Here is a 21,461-nt window from a genome sequence, read left to right as displayed (position 1 = left end):
CCCACAGAGCCACACTCCAATCAAAGACTACAGGCAACCTACCAAGAGTAACAGAGCTGTCACTAACAACCTACCATGCTTTTACAAACAGATTTGGCTCCAGGCACCAAAATCACTACTAGATGACCTGTATTCAACTGTTTAATGCCCATTAGTATTTCTGTTCTGAGCATGAGTATTTTAAAAGTTAATATCCCAGTTGTCCCTATTTACCATGCTTTGGTTCACACTGCAGAGAGCTCGTGGAGTGCACAAAGCCGATACTACCGGGATGAACCTAAACCTGAGGATGCTACAGGGGTATACATAACGCACCCCGACATCTGATGGGTGCTCAGCCCACAGGAACAGCTACTCCAGGATAAACTCCCCTGTACGATGTGTTGTGCAGACATCAGATTCTCAGCAGCAACTGTTTTGCTCTGCAAATCTACAGGCTGCCTGGACACAGCCTACGAGGATGAACAGCATCTTACATCTTGGACTGCATCCTGTAGCTTCAAGAAGCCCCAGCCTGATATCCACCCTGCACCATTAAGCCCAGCTTCGGCAGCAGGGCTTTCAAATGTTTATTAATTATGGAAAAGGAGAAAGGTTCTTTTATTTAGATGCAATGCTGGACTGAGGCATTAACTGCCCAATGAACAGTACCTTGTATACCAATAATGGAACAGCAGTATACATTGCACGCTAACATCAATAGTATGCTGAGAATAACGTGTAGGCAAAAATACTGCTAAATACAATTTACAGTATGGTCAAGTGAGATTGGTACTTCATCAGCTCCAGTTAAAACCCAGTGTAAAAGATGGGAAGATACATGCTAAGAAACTTAATTACCTGGATCAGCTATTAAATCCAATGCTTCAATTTTGCCACCACAGCATCAACTACAAAATCAAAAATCCTCTTCATTTTTCCAAGACACCAGTCATAAACCTTGGCTTAAATCCCCTTCTCTTGGCCTTACGCTAACTCCCCTACTATGAGACAGTAATTACAACTGCAGGAACAAGGCTGAGGATTTAGAAGTCCCACCGTCTCAGGAATTGTCTCCTCCACCAGCAGCTCTCAAACACACTGCCGAGAGACACGGATTCAGACTGATGGACAAAGGTAGATTTCAGGCCAATCTTACAAAAATTTTATTTGGTGAACCATGGGAATTCCCAACACACACAGAGAGGGAAAACTATTTTCTCCCTTCAGAAGGAAGACAGACCTCTTTACCTTAGATCTCTAAGTGTATTCATATATCAATTTGCTCATGCAGTCTCCTTCCCACTTGAACCTTACCCAAATCCATGTCAGCCAGGATTGCTTTCAGCTGGACACCTGCCCACCTCCCCAAAAGCAGGGACAGGGCAGTCTTTGTACATCTTTGGGGTAAGTACATCAAAGTACATCTTTGGGGTAAGATGACAAGAAGAGCGCTGCACTGGAGCATCCCCTATGAATTTCATTGCTTTCTAGGACAACACAAGTCCTAGGCTTTGCTTAACTCCCACCAGAGTGATGCAGAGATCCTACTGATGCCTGCATCCTACAAAGACCACAGCGATGGGGCTAACTCATCCACCCTGCCCAGCAGTGGTGGTGGTGCTGGTTGACGCCCAGTCTGGACCTCCAGGAAAAGGGGAGGATCCCAGTGCTGTGCACCAAGAAAAAAACGCTACAGAAGATACAAAAAAAGCCCTCCAAAACAAAACAAAGAAATCCCTACCATAAACTGCAGCCTGCTATGAGCAAGATACCCACAGGAGATCTGTTAATGGATTTCTTTTCCAAAGCTAGTCCAAAAGTCAAGACCAGTTTGACTCAGAACCAAATTCTGGATTTCAGGACAAACACGGGTTTATTCTGCGGCACAGAAACATCGAGAAATGCCAAAGGACTGGTGAAATACAGTTTACTTCTTGCTAAGTCAATATTTATAGCAAGGTTTAGACATTCAATGGCCTGAACAGAGGAGTTAAACACAACACAGAAGAAAATGGGAGAGTCCCAGCTGAGGCTATTAATAAAGACGGAAAATGGAAAGGAGGTGGAAAGATGGCTCAGCTCAGCGAGAAGATGACCGACAAGCCAGGGAGATCTGCAGAGATGCAGTGCAGCTTGGCAGGGCTTGCTTGCCCGTTGCACAGAGCCTTGGGCAGGCCCAGATGGACCCCTGAGGCTGAGCTGGACCAACCATAGCGGAATACCAGAGAAGCCCAGAGGACATATTCCTGAAACATTTCACCCTGGGTGAGGCTACAGGTCCAGGCCTCCCCAAACCCCAGTGACTTGACTCATGCATTGTTTTGTGCTCCTCAGGGTTTGCACCTCCAAGTTGACGTCAACCTTGCTGAGCATACTGGGTTTCATCCTACAACGTGCTGAACATTTCTTACACAGAAAATCAAGGTGAGGGAGAAGAGTATCTTGCAGGGTTGGACCACATGATGTGCAGAAGGAAAAGGTTTGTGATGTGCACTCACTCATCAACACGTGGGTTTCTACAATACCCACACGATGGGAATGGGGCTAACCCTAAGAGCTAGGTGGCACTAAAGATATGCTTTCTTGCCGCGTGTAAGTAACGTACTGTCCCCATACACTGCACAAAGCTCCAAGGAGGACGTGCTCTGTGGTGAACAAAAGCAAAAGGCAGAGGTCAGGCTGTGCAGCCTCATACTACCTTTGTCTAAGAAGTGCCTCCAGGTGGAAGTGGACCAAGGTTCCTCACAGGTGAGAGCCACTCTCCCTCCTCCTTCGACCACCACTGACAACCAAGGAGCTGCAGATGCTTAGTCTCTTCCAGGATTTGGCACGAGGCCTCTGCTTCAAAAATGTACTGCCTAACAATAACAGTAGACCTTTTATTTCCTACCTAGCCATTTAACTTAAATTTAACTAAACCTGGTGTCTCGCAAAACGAACACAACTTGGTGTTCCCAAACCAATGGGAATTTTATCTCTGCATTGAAAATGAAGGTAGATCTGATACCCGATGCCCTCCCTTGCCACACACGTCACGACAAATCACTTCTTGGGCAAGAACGGGACTGGGGAGGGGCAATGTCCACAGGAGAGAAACATCCCCTCGCTGCATGGATGGAAGATCAGGGCACCAGCTTGGCAAGGTTTTTGGAGGCGGGGGGAACGTAGGATTTATTCATTAAAAAAAAAAAAAATCTAGTGAATTATTTCAAGCTTATATATAACTCAAGAGTATCGCACAATAAACATATTTCAAAACTATTTCAGGTTGAAGCTCCCTCAGGCATAGCTACAGGTGTTCACAGCTGTACTATGGCTATCAAGAATAAACCAGAACTGCTTTTTGTGGATAATTTGTTTAGAAGAAGGGCTATTTAATTATAACAGACCTAGAAATTAAGGCCAACAGCCTGCAATTGGCTTGACGCCAGCAGACAGTGCTTTTCTGGCTGATCTCAAGATCAAGATATCAATTTTGTCCTGCCCCAAAAGCATCAGAACATCTGAGTGTCTCTCTTGAGAATAAAATACCTCCTACAGCCTGCAGATAACAGCCGGGGGGCTGGGTGCAGGGCACGGTACCCGCGCTGCAGCCATGTTCTGCATCCCTCGCACACAGTGCTGTCCTTCATCTCACAGATGACTAATCACCATCCTAAGCATCTCTTACATATTTTTGTTGCTTTTGAAACAGCAGGTACCAAATCAACCTTTCACTTTCAATTATATTCACTGTAGCTTGGCAAATAGACCTTCAATAAAGACAAGTGGGACTTTTTTCAGGAGAACAATCTTTTGGTTGAGCAGGATGCAGTACAGGGCCCATTACACCTCTGCCCAAAACCTTTCCTCTGATATCATTTGTTATCTTCGCAATTGTATCAAAGGGTGATTTTGGCGGAGATTACGATTTTTCCCTCCTTAGAAGTTGGATCCGGCTGTGATCTTGCTTTCTGAAACAGCCGTTCTTGCCTTTGAAGTGAGGAAATGTGTTCTGGGCTGGGTCCTCTCACTCCCACTCCCAACCGTACTTGAAACGATGAGCCTTTTTTTGAATGTATGGTCAGTACTCCTGTGGCACAATGCAGTCCTAATCACATAAAGCAATATAAATTATTCCAGAAATGTTACCAGATGGTACATAACCACCTTCAAGTTGAGGAAACTTGATCTTAATGAACGTGGATTAGCTTTGTTCTGCACACACCTAACTCTCACCCCTGCTTCAGCTCTGGTTGCTCCGATGAGAAACACTGAGCTGCAAGCCCCGGCCACTCAGTCCCTGGGTAGGAAACGGCTTCACCCCAAGGCTCTGGGCACCTTCACGTTTCAGCAGGAGCTGAGGGCTTTGAGAGCAGAGGGAAGCAATGACGCACCTAGAAAACCTAGCAGGGCGGACCCTGGGGCAGGGGCCACATCCTTGGGTGGAATCCTGTCCCACTGAAGTCGATGGCAAAGCTCCCACCGACTTCAATAGGGGCCAAATTCCACCCACTGCTACTCATCCTTGTCGTTTATTTACAGTGCATTTTATGTTTGTTACTTTTGTTCCCTTTCCAAATTCTTGTGCCTTGACTGTATTGTATTTTGAAATAAAATAAGATATTCTTCCTCCTCTTATCTAATGGTTAACATACTTATTATATCAGGTTGATAGATTTCCTTCCCCATTAACAACATTTTAAAAAGGGACATTCTTCAAAACAATCCCATATGAAAATAAGCAATCTTGCATCTGGTTAACAGCAAAAAGTAAACCATAACAAAAATCTGTCCAGCTAAACATAAAACACCATGTGTAAAAATAAGCTGACAGGGCACCATTTTACATAAGCAGTACTATCACTTCCTAAACAATTACAATTTGTTTCAGCTTCTGAAAAACCACACCTTATCTATTTCAAGGCCCTGCTGCTCCTGAGAATTTTCTTCTCCAATTTGCAGAAGAGCATAAAATTAAAGCAGATTATGCAAAACAAGGAGTTTTCTACTAAGGAAAGAAGAAAACCCGAGCCTGACCCTGCTGCATGTCCAATGAACTCCCCAGGCACCTCCTCGGAGGAAGCGCGAGCAGAAATCCCCACTCAACATTGTCCCACATACGCTTATATCCATTCTGAAACACATGGAAACCTCTACTGCCATCAGTACGCTTCTCTCACAGCAAAGTGATGTCCTGTGGACAGTCTTAATTTTCCTCAGCATCCTTTTGGTCTTCAATAAATGTATCCCCTGTACAGCTGTACCATCACTGCTACTAGTCTGCAGAACAAAGAGCTTGTGCTTATGCCACGTTGGTATGTTTGGCAAACAATGTGGAATGGGTTTGGTCCTCTTTTTAGTTTAAACACGGGTCAGCTCCCTGAACGAGCACGTAGTGATGATGCCAACTTTTTGATCAACACACAGGTAACAAACCCATTTGGGAGCCCTTTCCAAAAGGCTGATTTTGCTACTTCCATCTCCAAGGTAGCATCATTCACAGAGAAGTCCTATGCAGAAAAAGAAGAGGAGGAAAACCTCAATTCCTACTACTGCCATTAGAATTACAGATACTTTTAGGGTGTCAGATTTGACTGTAGACTTCTAGATGCAAAGAGGTTCTGTTGTAAGGGACCAAACCAGAACCACTGAATGCTTTTTGAAGCATCATTCAGAAATACAATGAGGAAAGTCAACAGTCACTGAGGCACACCAGCCCTGGGTGCGATCCATTACAGTATAAAGCAGGAATTGTGTCAGATATGTCCTTCCAAAATGTCTTGCCTTGGAAAATCTCCAATGTTTTGTTACATTACTCTGCAGCAAGTGGCGGAGCAGAGACAAGACAGCTACAGCAGATGCTGAGCTTTCCCCACGAACATTTGAACATCTATCTCAGGACTTTTAGAAACAGAAGCAAAGGACATGGCATCAGACCCTAAGGTGCATCTGTCTGTGTCCCAAAGCTGCTGCAAGTGTCCCCATCAGCTATGCTGGAAAAGGCAGGCAGCTTAGAGAGGACAGCCTTGGGACAAGTGCTGAGAACTGACTCAGAGGCTGTGGTCATAGCCATTCGCAGATGTCTGCCACCAGGGAAAAGGCTGATGAAAATAAAGGCATGACCAAGCATCAGCATTATGTGAAGCTGGAAGATATCCCACCAAAGCAGCAGTAATGGTAAGGAGTCCAAGCCAAAAGCCACCAAAGAAACTGCAATTCTTTGCATTGGTGTCACTGTGTGTAAAGGGATCCTGTCCTGCTGAAGTATTTTAACCAGGCAAGGAATGTCTTGTCTGTGTGCTGTTAAATTGTTCCCTTCTTGACTGTCATAATTTTATTTTTTATTTTTCACATGTGTGCATATATCTCAATACACATTACAGAAATGTAGATTATATCAGTGTGTGTATATATATATGGATACTAAATGTGATATTCTTTGTCAATTCTATCGTTAAAAACCAGGATCGGACACTAGCACAGCATTTGCAACTCAAAAGAAGGAAGCCATCCAGTTAAATATAAACTACACACTAAACAGAGATAAGGGCGAACACATACACACACACCTGGGTGTGCAGTGCATACAAAAAACAATCTTAATCACCTGCTTAAAGACACATTGCCCATAAGAAGGGAAGCATATTACTTTCCTCTGTTGAAGGCAGCTGCTTTAACAGCACAATGGAGGTATTGCTGGGGGACCAGCCCACTGCTGTGAATGGCTGGGGATGGTGCAGGTTTCTGTTCCTCAAGCTCCTGAGCGTTAAGGACATTTCCAAGGCAGCATCTCCCACTCTTCTCCAAGCGTCTCACAGCCCTGGAGAATTTCTTCCATTGGAAAAGGAGCGGTGAGGTGCTCTCTCTAATCCCTATGCCACCCACTTACCATCAATCAGTTACTGAGAGGGGAACACCAAGTCCCGCTGGACATGAAAGGTGCTGGTGCTCCAGCATTGCCTCGGGAGAACAGCAGGGTGCTGCAGTTCACCAGCCTGCTTTCCAAATGTCTCAGCTACTGGTTGTGCCAAGGTCAGAAATTCCTCTCCCATCCCAGGACAACTTCTGAGATGGCAAAGACTGTCCTTTTCCCCAAGTCCAGACAAGAAGTCTCAACTTCGCCAAAATTTCAAAGCAGGCAAACTTCAGTGTTTTGTCTCAATACCTGCAGAAAACTTGATCTGGGTTATTTGTGATGATACATTGTCCTGGTTTCAGCTGAGATAGAGTTAATTTTCTTTATAGTGGCTGGTATGGGGCTATGTTTTGGATTTGTGCTGAAAACTGTGTTGATAATACAGAGATGTTTTAGTTGTTGCTGTCAAGGACTTTTCAGCTTCCCGTGCTCTGCCAGGTGCAGAAGAAGCTGGGAGGGGACACAGCCAGGATAGTTGATCCAAACTGACCAAAGGGCTATTCCATACCACATGACGTCATGCTCAGTATATAAAGCTGGGGAAGAAGAAGGAAGGGGGGGACATTTGGAGTGATGGCGTTTGTCTTCCCAAGTAACCATTACGCGTGATGGAGCCCTGCTTTCCTGGAGATGGCTGAACACCTGCCTGCCCATGGGAAGTAGTGAATGAATTCCTTGCTTTGCTTCGCTTGCGTGCATGGCTTTTGCTTTACCTATTAAACTGTTTTTATCTCAACCCTCGAGTTTTCTTGCTTTTGCTCTTCCGATTCTCTCCCCCATCCCACTGGGGGGGGAGTGAGCGAGCGGCTGCGTGGTGCTTCGTTGCCGGCTGGGGCTAAACCACGACATACATGAAACCCATTTTGAAATGAATAGCGATTTTGGACCAAAATAAAGGAGGAAGGTTCCTGCTCTGAAAGTCCTGAGGGGAATGCTTCAAACCCCCTGGAATTCAGGCTTCAAGTTCTCCAAAATGGAAGTTCAGTGACGCCCATTCTTCTCCACAAAGCTTCAGCCGTGATTAACATCAAACGTGGCACACGGTAAGCCATTCAACAGGTAAAAAGTTGGATAGATATTAATTCCCTTCCTTGGCTACTGCAGAAACACACAATGTATGAGGCTTAATTTGCAATGGGGAATTTAACATTATGATCACTTTGAAACTGCGGACACAATGAAAGGCTGGGATAGAATACAAGATGAAAGTCTCCACTACCCAAGCGTTGCAAGAACAGGTTAGAGAAACACCTCTTAGATACAACCTGGATATAGCGCATCTTGCCTCCGAGCAGACTCGGGTGCAGCCAGACACCGTGTTTGTTTTGGCAGGGTTAAACCGTGAAACCAGGTATGTTCCTCTTCCCAGGCTTCCGTATATCACCCCTGTAGCTGTACCAGAATAACCACCCCAGGAATCGTCCTGCAAATTGCATCACTGAAACGAAGCCAATGCAGTGCCTACAACTGACTGGGTGGCAAGCCACTGCAGCCAGGGCAGAGGAGAGGGATGGGACACTTTCCAGGCTGGATTCCCACCTCAGGAGAACCATCTCCTGAAAGCCACCTTCGGTGCTCTCAGCCCTTTTAGACCATACCTCGCACTTCAGCTGGTAAGGATCCTCTGGCAGCTCAAAACAGCACCCAGCTGTCGGGAGGAGGAGGAAGAGGAGGAGAAGGAAGGCAGCGCTGCATTTACCATCCACAGCTCCTCAGGGATCAAAAAGTTAAGGAGGTGTCTTCCTGCCAAGCCAATAAAGGGTGTCACACCTCTCTCATTACATGAATCACTATTTTCTGATGAAAAAACATCTAATTGAAAAGTCTCCCACCAGCTCTAGTACAGTCTCCTCAAGTAGTTCCTCAGCATGGCTTCATATGACACTTTGCAAGAAAATTGCTTGATTTAACTCCCTCAATTTGTCATAAAACCCAAGGGGATCTCCACTGATAATTAGACTTGCCAAATGAAAGCCTAAGACAGATTGCCAGGGATCTACTTGAAGTGACACATAGCCCATAATCTGCCAGGGATTCAGCCTTGGTATCGAGCAGAAAAAAAATTTATGCTTCGGGAAACAATATTAAATAAGTGAGCTTGTCTTCTTAAACCCAGATAAAATGAAGACAAAGCTTTGCTTAGCCGAAACGCCTGGCCGTGCCATTCAGTGTGCTCCAGTCGTGGCCCTTGGACAACAGTCCTTGGAAGAAGGTGGGAAATGTCTCTTGGCAGATAAGGAAGCAAGTTAGACAGAGAGAAGTTGGTTTGTTATTAAAACAGTAGTGGGGAAACAAACAAATAAAAAATTATGGGCCCCAACCTTCATGCAGAACAACAAACACCATCCTGCACAGATATGGGACACATCCCATGAGACAGACAGACGGAAGGAAGGAGAAGACTTCCCCAAACACCGTCATTTCACCAGGAAGAAGGACACAGCTGCGTGGGGATTTTCAGGTGTGGACAAGGGGCAGATCAAAGCGGGTATAAATCAGTGGATTTTGCTATGTCCCTGAATGGCAGGGAGCGGGTGGAGGCCAGCAGGTATCATGGTGAGTGGTGGCAGCTCCAGCTGGAGGCAGTGCCACGCAGTGGAAGCAGACCGCAGTCACCCCTGCCCAGCAGCCCGGGGGCATCCTGCCTGCAGCGGCAAGGGCTGCCTGGGTGATGTGCTGGACCACGGACCGACCAGCATGTGGCCACCCATGTGGACCAGCATGTCTGCGGGTCAGATGTTTCTCAAACAGGCATATTCCCAGCACCAATGTGTGGCTTATCACCACGCTGCTGTCCCAATTAAAAACTTCCTCCGTTACCATAATGAGTACTGACTCGAAACGAAGGAACCCCTTCCTTTACTGGAAGAGCAGGGGCAGTGTTTCTGTGTGAGAGGTGGAGGTGTTAGAAGAGCTTTTTTAGAGGAAATGCCCTGTAATGAATTTTGGAGGAATTGCTCGCACAAAGGAGAGCTCAGCCCGTGCTGGACACGCACTCGTTCAGGGAGGAAGGGGAGCAGAAATCGTATGTGACAGAGTCACGGGTCCCCCTGTGCCTTACACCAAGATGATTCTAGGCTTCTGAGAAAGTATTTGCTATCCTCAGGTAACTGCATCTGCAAATTAAGTGTTCAAGTCAGGTTGGATGGGGCTTTGAGCAACTTGATCTAGTGAAAGATGTCCCTGCCCGTGGCACGGGGGTTGGACTATGATCTTTAAAGATCCATTCCAACCCAAACCATCCTATTCTATGAGTCTATGAAATTTTAAATTATGCTACATCACTCCTTAAGGCTTATGCAACCTAAAGAAAGTAATAAGAATACGTTTTCATTAATCCAGGAGTTTTTCTGCTGATTTTGAGGCCATTCTCAAGGGTCTGCCCCACGCAGACCTCCGAGTCAGACCTGCCAGCCCTGTGCCGTTATGTGGCTGTTGGATAGTGACTTGACATAGCAGAAGCATTAAGGAAAACTTCCTTTTTCTGAAGAAACCAAAGTTAATTTCTCATTAAGCAAGCCAGCTGCATTAAAAAATATATTACAACCTTCTGAGGGCACTTGCATGACTACGGACCTAATACTAAAGCTTTCTGTGAATATGATTTACGTCATACAAAAGAGAAAGAGTGAAAGAGCCTAGTGTGAAAGAGCTAAAATGTTTGCTTTTAGACCCAGTATTCCCGCATTCCAGCCATAATTCAAGGGCTGGGGAGGGATCAGTTCCTTCCAAGCCCCACGTGTTTGCCTTTGCAGGCACAATCAAGCACTTCACATCCCCCTCGGCTGGTGTGTGCAGCCACGTACTCTCCTGTGGCCGAGAGGATGCTGCGTGTCTGCAGTTTCAGGGGTGGCTCTTTACATCTGCCTAGCAGACAAGTAATTCCCACTGGAAAGCTCTTCAGGAAGACCTTCCCCTGAGAGACAGTGCCCTGACGCACACGGGGTTAAAAGCAATGACTGAATGCTACCATCAAACTAGTATTGCCCTTTCACCAGACACACCCCTCTGACCAGGGTCACCCAGTGCCAAAGGAGCCAACAGCACACGACTTGGGAACGGCCGCGATGCCCCGGCTGCCTGGGAACAGCAGGAGGAGCAGAGCATCTCGCAGGAGGAAGCCCTAACTGAGGCAGTCCAGGCAGCCCAAACCAAGGCAGAGGGGGACGCTGAGTGCTGATGGTGTGGCCGCACTTCCAGCGTAACTGGGATATGGCGATGTCCCAACTCCCTGACAGTTAATGACCCACCTCCTGCCAGTCCATGACACATGCCTCACCAGGCACTGTTGTTTTGTGATGGGAATTGGGCTGGGCAGGGCAGCCCCGGAGACCGGCTACCAGGACCACAGGATGTGTCCACGTCAGTGTAGTCTAGACAGACACCCACAGCAAAACGGGAGCCAAGGATGGTGCAAAGAGGTGGGGCAGAGGAGGTAAAGCATGGGGCTGTGTGAAGGAGAAAGAGAGGGGAGGGCATAAAAGCCACCTGACACCCCACATTTGAGGCAGGGGGTAGTCCTCCTCCAGGAGTGCAGCCAGCACACCTGAGATGATGGACACCACACTCACCTCCCGGCCACTGAGGAAGCACCGCTTCTTCGGCCGTCCCTCACCGTGGCAGGGCGGTGAGCACATGCTTCTCACCTGAGATCAAACCATCTTGGCCACGACTGCCCATCCTGACCCTCCCAGCCCAGCCAGTGCTGCTACCTGTGCTGCCTTCAGGCTTGCAACAAGCTGCTCACATTGCATCATCTTCCCACGTTCCTCCCCTTCCCAGGCAGCTGCCCTCCGCAATATTCCCAGCCATCATGAGCAGAGAAGGCGGCTAAAAACAGACTAGTATTTAGGAGTAGCAGCAATGCAGAGTTTGGTCTTTTTTGCAAACACTACAAGCAGTTTCCATGGCAGCTTCGCCCACGCACTTGCCCGCTTGCTGTTAAAACTTCACGCGGCACAAGTCACCCGCTTTCATTTCAGTGTTTGACCCAATCCTGCCGGGCTCTGCAGCCCTTCAGTCCCGTACACCACCTGAGCCAGTAAAATCCACTATTCAACAGGACAGGAGCATCCAATTAATAATAACAAAAAAAGGCATATGAAATGCGATTATGGGTCTGACTGTGGGGAAAAAAAATCAGTCTCAGAAGCGTTTTGCAAATAATCCCACAAGCCATCAGTGTACAGACTTTGCAGCTCCTAAGCGCTGATGGATTTACAACAAAATGATTCTGAAAACTGCATCCATTTTCGGCATTTAAGCCTAAAATAAGTACAGAGCATGGTAAATGATACAAGCGTGATGTTTGACCAGTCTGACGACAGGGTAACCAACCGCTCCTGTTTTCACAGAGATATCAGCACCCAGTTTTGATATATTCTACTTAAATAAATCTTATCAGAAAGGAGTTACAACGCTGAAGCAGAACTACATTTCACAGCGAGGTAGGTGTGGAGTTTGTTTGCTTTGGGTAAATGGTCTTCTTTTAGCCACAGGCTCACCATTCAGCTCTCCCCCGCTCCCTGACGGGAGAGCTGTTGTCTAAGGGGAGTTTTGCCTTCATCTAACCCAAATGTTCAAGGCTGCATGGCTGCTCATGGGGAAGGGCTGGGGAAAAAAGATGTCCAAGCATAGCCCATTTCATGTTTATCTCGGACCCTTTCTCAAGGTACAACAAAAGGCTTCCCACTCCTGCCTGGGACTGAATCAAGACTTGAAGTTTTTTTCCCCACAAAGCAAAGATGACACCCACCAGACGAACCGGGAGCCAGACCACAAGCCACACATTTCAGGTCCCACTGCTGACAATGCCATATGGAGGGACCCTGCACCCCCTCAATGAAGGGGCTCCACACTGGCCAGCCCAAAGAGGATTTGGGCAGAAAGCTCATAACCATCACTAAGGGATGCAGAGAAAAGCACAGCCCTCACGTGAAGCTGGGGGAGAAGCGAGAGCGGGGATGATGCAAAGGTACCAGAAGGTAAGAAATACAAAAAGTTGGTAGATTTGGCCAGAGCCCAACCACGAGGCCACTGCCCCAGTGCAGACTCAGCCCCCTATTTTGCACAAGGAGAGGCATTACCTCGTAGCCAGCCTTACAGTTTATTTTGCTGGGAGATTAACTCCCATGAGCAAAAACCAAGATTTGCCATATACTTGTTATTCAACCCCATCAGCCTAGTAGTTGTCCAATTTGTAGGATAAAATCTTACTTGGATTTCTGATTTTATTGGAATTGCTACCTGCACCTCCCTGCCCCTCATGCAGAAGCCTGGTCTGCCCCCAAACCTGCACCTGGAACGCAGTGACAGAGATAACTGAAGCCACCCAGCACATAGTCCTGTCAAGGGAAGTTATACAGCTATACTTAAAAATAATTGTGTCCCTATCAGCAAAGTATAGTGTTTGGAGTAAGTAAGCATGCATTTTTTATTAGGAGAGAAATAACTAATATCATCCAGTCTGCTAATACCTTTTAAAAACCTCATTATATTTTTCCACATCATCATTCTGGCATCAAAGGAAATCACTCTTAATTGTATTTACAGGGCTGGGGGGCTATGCAGAAAGGCCTAAATATGACAGTCTCTGAGAGGCATTGCATTATACATTTCAACATACTTATCTGAGCATGTACAGTGCCATCTCTCCCCATGTCACTTATCTAGAACAAGAAACTTTGAAGTATAATAAGCTCTGCTGCTGGTAGGCTCTTTAAGCGACAGCAGGAAGGAAACAAACTACTGGCTGTAAATATTCTGCTTAGCTCCACTGTACTGGGACTTGGAAAAAAAAATATTGGTGGTTTTAAAGCAAAATAACTGCAACAAATGATAATTAGCATTTTCTCCCAAGGGCCTGAACAGCAGCATGAAAAGCAAAGAGTTGCTGTTGTGCTTTTGATGGTGCCCTGCACCATGCTGTTCTGCTCTCCAGGTATTTCCTTCGAAGGAAAAAGCAGGTTCAAAAGTACTCTAACATCTGTGACGGTTTATCTGGAGCAGCCAAAGCACAACAGTGTGGCTTCATCACTTATACAAGTTTCCTTGGGGGACATCCTGGTATTTCTTCACATGCCAACCAGGTTATGAGGGGTAGGATTCCTCTTAACTAGCTTTAGCCAACTCCAAAGCAGACATTTGGGCTTAGGGTATCATCTCACCCCGCTCTGTAAACAACGGGCAAAGACAGGCACCTCCAAGTATAAATTTATCGCTTCGGAGGAGAGATGGGAGGAACAACCCTCCAGAGAAACCTGCCTTCCCCAGCTCCTGCAGGGCTCTAGCAGACATCTATGAAAACTCCACCAGACCGCTCCTCAAGACAGAAAATGGACTGAACCTAGAGCAGCAGAAGCAAAAACACCTCCATGAATTTTGACCTGTCTTTCTGTGGACAGTTAATAGAAAGAGGTGAAGGAAGTGGACTTCTGAGTTGCTAAAGCCCCGAAGACCAGAGACTTCCACAAGAACAGTGACTCCTCCTTACACTTGCGTTCCTCAAAAAATAAGAGTGTTTTCTGGACAAAGCTTTGGATTTCAGGACTGCCCAAGCACTGATCCTAGTGCCTTCAAAGCAAAGCATAAACATTTTGCTTCTGCTCTTCTGCAGTCGCTTAACTGTTATGCTTTTCACTCTATTGCTTGTGTTGGTACCTTTCCTGAACTGAAAAGATGCTAGAGGCCAAATTACCACTCTAATCTCACAGAAATTCTCATTTCCAAAATCCCAACAAACACCTATTGTTTTTCTCCTCCAAGATGTGGCACCTCCACCCTGACCCATCATTCAGCTACTGACTTCTGGGCGTTCCCTTTCTTCTCACTCAGGGTGCCAAAACGTTTTGCTCCTTTCTTCCAGCAGATTGCACAGCCAGAAAGGTCCTGCCTATGCACCTGTGGTCAGCATGGGTGGATATACAACACTACAGCACCTTTGCACTTCAAAACTGTATCAGCCAAGTTCAGGTAGGGATTGGAAGAAACTTTTAAATACCTGTTTTGATCATTTCCTTTCTATACAGCATCCACATGCCTTTATTCATCAGGTTGCTAAAGCAGCAGCAGACAAGTTAGGTCCTCAATTACATGACAGTTTTTTCTACAGTGACAATTAGATTATACATTCGATGTCAATATCTCTTAATAGCTACACGATTCCTATTGCAAATAACTTGCAAGAAAACTTCTGTTGCTGCTCTAGGTAAAGCAGAAAAGAGGAGGGGTTGATTTTGCTTTATTTTTCTCAATGGCCTGCTCTCAGCTTTCAGAAGCTGTAAGCACACAAACCAAGCTGATGCACAGACTGTCACTGCAAAGTGAGACAAAGAATAAAATCTTCACAACACGTTACAGGTCACCCTGTTGTGTGAACTTTTTGGAAGGAAAAAACCAAATAGTGCAGCATGAAGCAGCATCCTTTGCTTGGGAATTATCTCACATGGGTCAAAGAGCTGTCAGGCAGTATTCAACCCCGAGTGGAGTTTAATCAGCAACATAAGGATGAAAGGCTGTATTCTGGTTACCTGAGCCAACTAATCCCCTCTGGAGTATTTTCTAAAGATACATCACATTATCTACCTTGCTAGCCAAACCTACTTTATAAGAGAGTCACTTTAACAAAACAACCTAGTTCTACAAACTCAACACCACGGTTTTTCCCAACTAGTTTATTTAAGAATCTTTCACCCAATGAAGGCAAGCTCTTCTTCAGCTTAAGGAAACAGTTCATTTATCAAATCACAGTAATTTCTTGCACAGTTTGCTCCTGCCACATATACACCCAAATAAACCTCCCACATCAGCATTCCCAAATGAAACTACTACTAGCATTACCAGTGGCCTGATTCTATTATGCTTTATAGCTTGCACCTTTTTTCCCCCTCCTTTCTTATTTTGCAGAAATGGTTTTGCTTACTGACTCCAGATTTCATAGGAGGGCCTTCTGTTCCCCTGCCATCCACAGAGTTACACCATCTCCCAACCCCACTGCAGAGGCAATAAGGGGAAGCAGATCCTTCGGAAGCAAGTTCTCCCAAGCCCCAATCTCAGCATGCTTTACTCATAAAATTAAAAGGTGATTTTGCATGATATTTCTTTTATAGCCACGGAAAGCGGCACTATACCACACCCCACAAATACCTCACAGCCAAAGCAAACTCACCTTTGCTTTACTCAAAACACTGAAGCGACGTGGTCCACCGCAGACACATAAAGCAGCACCGTATCAGTGTAGACACTGGTTTTCTTACGGCTCCAAGTGCACCGGCTGCAGAGGTAAATGTCCCCAGTGCTTGGTACCACCACTGCCTTCTACCTCCCAGACGTCATCATCCTCTCTGCTCTGTCCACTGAGCTAACTGTGCGGGATCACTTTACTCAAACAATGCGAACTCAACTTAGCAAATATTTTCTAGAGACACACCATACTATCTACTTTGCTAGCTGAAACTTCAAAGATGTAACCTAGCTGCTAACTTTAGTTAGCAAAGACCTCCCACTGAAGCAGCCTGTGCTACTCAGCCTCATTTGAGCTGAAACAAGTCAGAGGAGAGCTCTCTCAAGCATATCAGCCAGAAAACTGGAGCAGCAATTGCCTCTGTCGCTGGGATGCCAGCGAGCAGCCACCACCAACAAACTTCTCAGTAGGCACAACTGCAGCCAGAGATGATGTGCATCTACCCTACAACGCAGTTCTTCTCACCTATATTAAAATATCTGGCAATGTAAGACAGTCAGGCTCACACACAGCCAGGAATAATATGGGTCACGGCACACACGGCTATTTATTTTCAGAACACCTTCTCATTTGACAGAACGAGTTCCAGGAATAAATAAATGACCTGGTACAGGGGATTTTAACCGTCTGCCTGAATCAGTACCAGGGACAAACCCTAGCTAAACAAAAAGCTCATTGTTCAAGTTTTTTTTTAGAACTCCAGAGTGGCTTATAATAAACCTTCAGAAGTGGATGACTGTCAAATAGCCACTAAATATCAAGAAAAGCATAGCTCGCTCAGTAAATAAGGACAGTAATTAATTGCAAGTCCTCAAAAACAGGATACTAAGTAAAATCCTCATTCTTGTAATTTAAAAATTAAATGGGAAAATAAGATCTACAAGAAAAGATACAAACAAATGACAAGGATGTGGAAAATAATGAGGCAAGAGTGAATTGCGAAATCTGTACAGCTCAGAAAAGACAGCTGGGATATTTGTCTGGAAGTCTGGTGAAAGGGAACCCAAGAGTTATTCTTCATCTCAGAAAAAAGCAGGAGAAAGAGGTGTAAGAAAATATGAAGCTAAATACTACCATTAAGTAGACGGTAATAAATGTAGTATTTTAGTAAATATAGCAATCGCATGGATTTCTCAGAAATGGGGTCAAAACATGGCATGGTAGGCACTGAGGAACAGGTTAGATTAACAGGAAAATCTAATGAGGGATCCTGCTCAGCAAAGAAGTTAGTAGCGTATCTTTTTCTATAGCAGTTACTGCAGCTCTGGAACACACAAAAACTGCACCTCTGTGAAATAAAGTTTTCTGAACTGTTTTTCACTTGAGTAAAAAAAAACCCCAGAAACTCAAAAATGTACCTGGAACCAAAAATCTCACAGTATTTTATTTTGGAAACTCTGAAATAAGGCACTTCTGTACCAGACACCATTCACGGGATTTATGACCCACCACCTTGGTGGTCTCCAGCAGAGCCAGGGACCCTGGCAAGGGCAGCAGCTGCTGACCCACCATCGAGGGAAGGTGGCTCCAGCCAGCACTGCCAGGGCAAGCGGGGTCCTGAGGTTTCTACAAACTGCAGCAGGACGGCGGGAGATCCAGCTCCTGATCCCTGACACCGCCAAGCTACCCAGAATGCTGCAACCGGTGGGCCTATCATTAGGCTGATGATAGCCCCCGTGTTTTGTTTGACCAACAGACTCAGCTATGCTTTTTTCTTTCCTTTTTTTTTTTTTGTAGGTTTAAGTAGCCAGGGACATTGCAACAGCATCCCTAAGAGGAGAGCGCACAAATACCAGAACAAACCCACTCGTAGTGCAAACAGCCACAACTCTTCCCAAAGTCACTGAGGAATCCAAGAACCTCACAAGTTCATTGAGATAAACACTTAGGCATTTATAGCGCAGACTTTTACATCCGAGCTAATCCCCCAATGCCTCCTTTTATAGTTAGTGGAAAGCAGCTTTCAGGTCACAACTCATCTCCTTTAGTGTACTGAGATGAATCACACCCCAGGAACGTCCAGCCCTCCCCTGGCTGACTGTAAAGGGAGCCAGGGCTGACTACCTTGGACGTAGATGACTACATTTGGCCAGATGAACACTACCTTCAACACAATTCAGCACATGACAGATTTGCAAGGATTTTGGCCCTACGATAATGAAGGATGAGGATATAGCAGGTAATGAAAAAAACCTTAGGATATTGCCAAACACACTGACGTAGACAGAAGAGAAGACCCACCCTGCGTTACTAACTCTGGGTCAGTATTGACTGTAGTTGACCCCAACCAACTCTACCCAGAACTGCTGAACTAGTTCTCCACACCACCCGGCCTCCTGGTTCTGCTGGTCAATGACGCTAGTTTCTACACATACTTAGTTAAGTCAGTGGGACTTCTTAGCTCACCCTCTGGGAAAGGCAAAGGGGCTCTGCCACAACCCCATGCAACGCTACAGGCTTGGGGAAGGGTGGCTGGAAAGCTGCCTGGCAGAGAAGGACCTGGGGGTGTTGGTTGACAGCCACCTGAATATGAGCCAGCAGTGTGCCCAGGCGGCCAAGAAAGCCAATGGCATTCTGGCTTGTATCAAAAATAGCGTGGCCAGCAGGACTAGGGAAGTGATCGTGCCCCTGTACTCGGCACTGGTGAGGCTCCATCTCGAATCCTGTGTTCAGTTTTGGGCCCCTCACTACAAGAGAGACCTTGAGGTGCTGGAGCGTGTCCAGAGAAGGGCAACGAAGCTGGTGAAGGGTCTGGATCAGAAGTCTGATGAGGAGCGGCTGAGGGAACTGGGGTTGTTTAGCCTGGAGAAAAGGAGGCTGAGGGGAGACCTTATTGCTCTCTACAACTACCTGAAAGGAGGTGGTAGCGAGGTGGGGGTCGGTCTCTTCTCCCAGGTAACAAGTGATAGGACAAGAGGAAATGGCCTCAAGTTGCGCCAGGGGAGGTTTAGACTGGATATTAGGAAATTTTCCTTCACCGAGAGGGTTATCAAGCATTGGAACAGGCTGCCCAGGGAAGTGGTTGAGTCGCCATCCCTGGGAGTATTTAAAGGACATTTGGATGAGGTGCTTAGGGACATGGTGTAGTGGTGGTCTTGGTAGTGTTAGGTTTACAGTTGGACTCGATGATCTTAAAGGTCTTTTCCAACCTATACGATTCTGTGATTCTGTGATCCCCTTTGGCACCATGGTGTCTCAGCCAATGAACCTCGCCAGGATCAAGCCAGCATCCACTGGGCACATCTGCAGCCAAAGTAAATCACCCTCTCTTCCTCCTGCCCCACATCGCATGCAGTTGAGCTTTTGGCATCACAGATATGGGCCAAGAGAAGAGAATTAAAGTCACCATTTTGTTTTCTACTCTCTGAAAGCTGGGATAGAACTGGAAGTGACATTTCTGAAAGGTCACTGAAGTCTCATTAACCTGTCATGGTGGATCAAGGTCGAGGAATTTGATCAATAGATCAAGGGTGAAAAAAAGGTAGGGTGAACAAAGGGTCGACAGATCAAGGGTGAACAAAAGGTAGCAGAGGCAGTAATTGCAACAAGATCCCTGCCCTCCTTCACCCAAACGGTATTTCTCCTTGTCTTCTTTGCCATCTGAGACTAAACAATGACCACCACACCTTTTCACCCTCCCTCTTGCACAGACCAGACCATCAACCACACTCAGCACCAGCTAGATTGGCACACATCAATCCTCGCTCATGCTGTCACACAACCTAAAGCAACACAGACCTCAGGCACAGCACCACATGGGGATGAACCGTACCTGAACTCTGGCAGCAGGCTACACAGGAAAAAGGAGACAGAAAAAAAAGAAAGAGGGAGTGACAAAGGTTTCAACAAAAATACAACTTGGATAACTGGTTAGGTTATAGAAAGAGTTACGGGTTCCCTCTTTTGTCTAAGCTAATTCCTTCTGCATAGCAAATCCTTCTCTCTCCACGTGGAGTCAACAGCATATTGCATATGTGCAATCACACATCTCACCCACACTCACAACTGAATTGCTTGAATTAGAAGCCTAGCTGGCCTCAGGTTTCTATTACAGCCCACCCAAAAGAAGGAGTGCTTTCTGAAGACATCTCCTCACTAATAAGCACAAACCTACAAGCAGTGAGGCTCAAAACTTTACACATCCCAGCAAACTGGCATAAATCAGGGACTAAACTCCCAGTTGTTCTCCTGCTCAGGAAATAGGTTTATTTTAAAGCCAATCTCACTATCTAAAGCACACATGCTGTGGAGCAGTCAAGGTCTGTCCCCTTCAGATCACTCAAAATACAAGTTACTCAAAATACTTGAAAGTAAAATAACTTTTGAGGGCTGTGGCAATCAACGAGCTTGCTCCTTCTTTGTGCCAGGGTTGGCATTTGCAGCTATGCAGCCTGTGCAATTACACTCTTGCATTATATGGAAATTCTGTCTAAAAGGCATTTTGGCTGGCTGCTGAACACAACAGAAGTCTACAGAGTACCTGATCAGAAAGGTAAGTTTCTGCTTCTTCTCTCCAAGTGTTCATTGTATTTGCCTTTGACTTGGAGACAGCAGAGACAGATGAGTGTCACTGAGTAACTAGCTTCAAGAGGCAGAGCTGTGCCACCATGGAGGGTCCCACACAGCACCTACACGCATGACCATGTCTTCCCCACTTGCCCCCACAGCTTATCGGAGCCCGCAGAAGTGGGCAGAGGGAGGCAGGGTGTCCACTGGTTCGCCTGGTGCTGGACATCACCATGAGGTTGTTGCTCAAGCGTGAAGTTAACGGTTGTAAATGACCACATGTGCCACACACAGGTGGCAAAACCACTCAGCTAAGAGACAGTTAACTCATAAAGCTGCAGCACGGTGATGACCTCAGCTCTTCTGCCAGGATTTGCAGCCTGTGAACTCTTTAGAGCTGTAATTGCCTTTTTGTCCCGAGTCTGTACAGCACCAATGACAATGACAACACTCTGCTCCAAAACTAAGGCTTCTAGCAGCCAACAACACAACTAACCAGCATTTCTTTACGTAATGTCAATCCTTCTGTCCAGCCTTAGCTATATATAAAATCCCTCTTGAGCTTTTTTAGTGGGGTTTTTTTTCCCCCGCCTCTGCCCTGTCTGCCACAAACATTCACACATACATATGCAAAAAAGAAGAAATCCATCTGTTAGTCAGGCCAGCTGCCTGTAAATGCTGACAAACAAAATGTAAACAAGTCCCTGTCCTCATCACCGAACAGGTTCAGAACAGCAGACAGCAGCAACTCGTAGGGTATGGGGCTGACTCAAGCGCTGTGAACCATTTTTTGGTAAATTCTCAGCTTCCTTTGCAGTTTGAAAGATAAAGCAA

The 21,461-nt window shown here is 46.1% G+C and overlaps 2 protein-coding genes across 2 annotated transcripts in view; one reads left to right on the top strand and one right to left on the bottom strand.

Moving 5' to 3' along the window:
- SLC7A1 (solute carrier family 7 member 1) overlaps positions 1-21,461 on the bottom strand; it is a 50,327-nt gene that overhangs the window by 28,006 nt on the left and 860 nt on the right. The window lies entirely within an intron of this gene.
- Positions 9,414-21,461, top strand: part of USPL1 (ubiquitin specific peptidase like 1) — a 422,463-nt gene continuing 410,415 nt past the window's right edge. The window contains exon 1 of the mRNA XM_075490814.1: positions 9,414-9,428. The gene's annotated coding sequence lies outside the window, so the exon portion shown is untranslated. The remainder of the gene's footprint in view (positions 9,429-21,461) is intronic.

The sequence above is a fragment of the Mycteria americana genome, chromosome 1 (genome assembly GCF_035582795.1).
Source record: "Mycteria americana isolate JAX WOST 10 ecotype Jacksonville Zoo and Gardens chromosome 1, USCA_MyAme_1.0, whole genome shotgun sequence".
NCBI lineage: Eukaryota > Metazoa > Chordata > Aves > Ciconiiformes > Ciconiidae > Mycteria > Mycteria americana.
The sequence above is the reverse complement of the archived record's forward strand: the minus strand, read 5'-3'. Positions and strand labels throughout refer to the sequence as shown.